Source organism: Myodes glareolus, chromosome 10 (assembly GCF_982192425.1).
Source record: "Myodes glareolus chromosome 10, mMyoGla1.1, whole genome shotgun sequence".
NCBI lineage: Eukaryota > Metazoa > Chordata > Mammalia > Rodentia > Cricetidae > Myodes > Myodes glareolus.
This window is the reverse complement of record NC_142035.1, coordinates 71,976,577-71,981,197: the sequence shown is the minus strand read 5'-3', so window position 1 is coordinate 71,981,197 and position 4,621 is coordinate 71,976,577. Positions and strand designations below refer to the sequence as shown.

Below are 4,621 nucleotides of genomic sequence, written 5' to 3'. Positions count from 1 at the left end.
GGAAGTTTTGTTCTAAGATGAAATAGAATGACGAGAGTGAATTAGAGCCACAGACACTTTTCAGGCCCCAAGTCTTGTTTTTGAGGGTTGACTCTGGTTTATTGGGAATTTGAGCTCCGGAGTTGTTTTGGATGGTAATTCTGTCTAGAAACACTGAGAAGTGTGAATTCATATATTCCAAGAAGGAATCTCTAAATAGCTTGCTACAAATACATAAATAGTTTAGAGAACTAAGAACGCAGAGCGTTCTCTTGGGATTGGTTTATCATTAGCCTCAACACAGTTCCTATCACACACATGCTTCCTCTGAGGTCTCCTCTGTCCTTAGATTGACCCCATCTCCTCCCTTTTTTCCACTCCTTTTGAGTTTGGTTCAATTTTCCTGCCATAGGAAACTCATTCCGGAGTGCCCATCTTTGGACAGCAGCAGTAATTCTTACGTTCTTAAATGGACTGCTTTTAAGGGAGGTTCATTCTTTTCTTTCACACAGAAAGTCATTCTTAGTACATCAACTTGGTTGCTTTTTTATGGTGGAATGTCCTGTGTGCTTGAGAAACAAGACTGGACCATGATGCAGTCAAGGAGGCAAAAGCCTCTGTGCGCTAGGATTCTAATGAAGGAAGACGGCACTGCTTGACAGATGAGAATGGACCATGACCATGGCATAGCAAGGGAGGCAGGTGCTCCAGGGTTCTAATGAAGGGAGATGGCGCTGCTCAGCTTAAGAAGGCGCGGAACTCTGTTTTTAGAGCACAGCAGTCAGAGCCGTCTTAATCAGAGCAGCTGTCCTTGCCTGCCAGACACCCCAACAAGATAAGATCAGGCCTATTGACATTCCCGTGAAGAAAGGCTGAGTGTGGGAAAGCAATAAAACGAGGCCGGGCATTGGTGGTGCACACCTTTAATCCCAGCGCTCGGGAGGCAGAGGCAGGCAGATCTCTGTGAGTTCGAGGCCAACCTGGTCTACAAGAGCTAGTTCCAAGACAGGCTCCAAAGCTACAGAGAAATTCTGTCTCAACCCCCCCCCCCCCCGCCCTCCACACACCCCAAACAAACAAACAAACAAACAAAAAAACCCCTCTCATCCAAGATTCTAGCCACTGGTTATACCTGAACACCCTCTCTAAATTTGTGCTGGCTATGTTGTCTGGTGAGGTGGTACAGTGTATGGACAGTAGGAGGTTAAATAAATAGAGAACTCTTTAAGAATGTACTAACTTGCCACTAGCTTCCACCATTCAAAAACTAAAAATGATGTCAGAGAGTATCCAAGGTCTATAGTAACGACTTTCCCTCTTGCCTGTAACTCACCCGCTTATGTTTCCACCGATGTATTTGAAAAGGCCTCAGTTTACCATTGCCCTGTTACTACAGTCGGAACTTGGTGTTTGGAATCTGTGTCCTCCGACTTCTGTCACTCATATCTGGCTCCAGAATAAACTCCAGTATTCCTTTAGAGGTGAGGGTCGTGTCTTCGCATTAACAGTATTCGTTTGCTGTTAACACGATTATTGTGCTTAGCTTGCTGTCTCTGCTTCCCCACTGCTCAGGATCTCCTGCCTGGGGAACGATGGACCCACAGTGGCTAGATCTCCCCACCTCAGTGAACATAATAAAGATAATCCCTTGAGCATGTACATAGATTGTTCTGATCTAGGTAATCCATCATTGAAACCGCTTTGCCAGGTGATTCTACATTAGGTCAAGTTGACGATCGAAACCAACCACCATAAAAATGTAAGAAGCATTTGGACCATACTTTGTGAAACTCTCATTTAAAAATTGAAACTGCGCTAAAATAACTTGGTTCCACTTACTAAGAAGGTTTGAAAATTTGTATCAGACATTTTATTTTATAGACCTTGGATACTCTCTGACATCATTTTTAGTTTTTGAATGGTGGAATATACATACATATACATATATTCTCATATATATATATATGAGAAAATACAAACAAAATAGGCAATAGGCAAACATATATATATGTATATGTATATATATATAAATTACACGTCATTTTATGAACTGTATAAATATAATACATGAATTAAAAATTTAGGTTGTGGGCTATTACCGTGTGTAGTGGGAAATGTTAGTGCCCATCAAGGTGGAGGGGAGAAAAGGGGCAATAGAGAAAAAGGAATTGCATCAGCTGAGGATGAAACACACATTCCTTTTGGCCCCAAGGGACTAAAGCAATTCGGAACTCAAGAATGAGAATGCATATTCTCAGAAGAAAGGGCTGCGTTTTCTAATCTTGATCCTACGCAGGAAATTTTATAGCCTATTTCTGTGGCAAGAGCCATGCTCAGTTTATGGTTTTAATCATGTTTAAATTTATTGTCAAGGCTCGAGTCTTAGAAGAGTATAATTCAAAAGTTTTCTTAAAGATATATCTTAGTAGATCTTCAAAAATCAATGTTGTGGAGATGTAATTTACGTAGAATACATTTCATGTAGTTTTTAAAGCTCAATGAACTTTCAAATTTGTAATTAGCCTCCCCAGATGGTATATAACACATCTCCACTACTGGTACAACTCCTTGGAGGTCATTCCCAGGCAACCTCCCACCCAGTCTGAAACCTAATGGGTATTTATCGTTAGTCATTAAGGTTACATGCCTTCACATTTCTTGTGAAAGGAATAATACAATATGACTCTTTTGGGTAGTCTTCCTTCATTTAGCATAATGTTACTGAAATTCAATATGTCATGTATATTAACAGTTCATTACCTTTTTATAGTTTATGATATGACATTGTAAGGAAATCCTAAAATTTGACAGTCCACTCACTTGCTGATGGACATTCAATTTGTTTCTAGGTTTTGGCTACTATAAGTAACACTTTAGGAGGATTTGTGTGCAAACCTTGTGACAGGTGAATGTTAACTTATTTTTGTACTGGGCGCCATGCAGAGCAGGCTATTCATTTTTGTTTGTGACTTTTCAATTGCTGCCTCATTATTGTTGAGAAGATTGACCTTTGCCAATGCATTGTCTCAACATTGGTTAAAACGGTGAGATAGCTTTCCAACTTCTGCCCTGGACCCTGCAGCCACCATCAGATTGATGTCTAAGAAGAACCAGGTTACCATCTATGAACTCCTTTTTAAGGAATGATGGTTGCCAAGTAAGATGTTCCATATACTCAAACACCCCAAGCTGGCAGACAAGAATGTGCCCAATCTTCATGCAATGAAGGCCAGTGACATCTCAAGTCTTGAGGCTATGTGATGGAGCTGTTTGTCTGGAGACATTTCTATTGGTACCTTATGAACTAGGGCATCCAGTATCTCTGACATTACCCTGACCTACCTCTGGAGATTGTGCCTGTCACACTGTGTTGCAGCGGCCCTGAGACTGGCAGCTTTGGCCTCTAGGTCCAGAGGGTGGGCAACCTGCAAGATTCCCAAGAGGGGAGGCAGAACAGAGATGTCTACAGAAGGAGGGCCGTTCCTGCTGGTGCTGACAGGAAGGCTGAAGCTGGGGCTGACTCAGCAACTGAATTCCAGTTTAGAGACAGCTTTGATTGAGGTCGAGGTCAGTGACGTCAGTGGAGTTGGCGATTGTGTTGTGTTGAAAAACTTCAAAGAAAAAAAATGCAATGAGAAATTCATGAATGTGTGACTCTATTTCCATCTTCTTCATTTTGTCCCACTGGGCTGTATGTAGGAGATTACCATTATTAATGAAGCTTTAGAAGGAGTCTTTTCACGAATCACTGTAAGTACTGCAAGATTTTTATTTTTTAAAACATTTAAATAGTTTTCTATCTACTTTCATAACTTTGAGTCTCACGTTATCAGTTTCTTCACAGTCTTGCTGGAACTTTGCTCGACATCTCATTGAATCTATAGGTCTACGGAGAAACTCCATCTTAGAAGTGTCTGAATAAGAAGCATGGTGTCTGCACACATCTCCTTTTGCTCCTCCCCGCATGGTTTCATGGTTGTCAATGTGCAGGTGTAGAACCTATTACTGTCTTCTACGCAATTCACCTTCTCTTGATGCTTTCAAAAGCTATTCATTTTGTTTTAAAAATTTAAAAACCTATTTTGTTAACATAAATAAATTTATTTTTATGCAGGCTTTGTATATTAGACTTGGCAAATTTCCTTATTCTCTATAGTAAGTTTACATGTTCTGTAGAATTTATTTATACAGTAATGTCTGTTCTTCACTCAGGATTACTTACTTTTCGTACTTTTTCTTCCCTTTCTCTTCTTTTTGACACAGGGTCTCACTATATAACTGGCCTGGAAGTCACTATGGAGAGCAGGCTGACCTCAGGCTCACAAACCACTGCTTCATGAGTGTTGGGATTATGCACATTTTTCCAGTACATGCTTTACTTTCTTACCAGTCACACTGCCTGACACAATTGGGACATGCATAGAGTACTACCGCCAATGGCTCCTTGGAGCAGAAACTGGGGCTTAAGACAAGCACCCTGCTTTACCCAGTGTGTCTGAAAACAATTCTTCTGGACTTTTGTTCGGTTTTCTGTCTGCTTATAAGGGGGTGTCTGTTTCATTCTCTGTTACTTCATCTGAAGCAGAAGAGGATATTTACTTGCTCCTCAAAATCGGTAGCAATATTTTAGGTCAAATGAAAG

General features: G+C 40.7%; 1 pseudogene; it reads left to right on the top strand.

Annotated features, from left to right (window-relative positions):
* Positions 1-1,330: 1,330 nt before the first annotated feature.
* LOC125406536 (small ribosomal subunit protein eS10 pseudogene) lies at positions 1,331-3,539 on the top strand (annotated as a pseudogene).
* Positions 3,540-4,621: the final 1,082 nt, after the last annotated feature.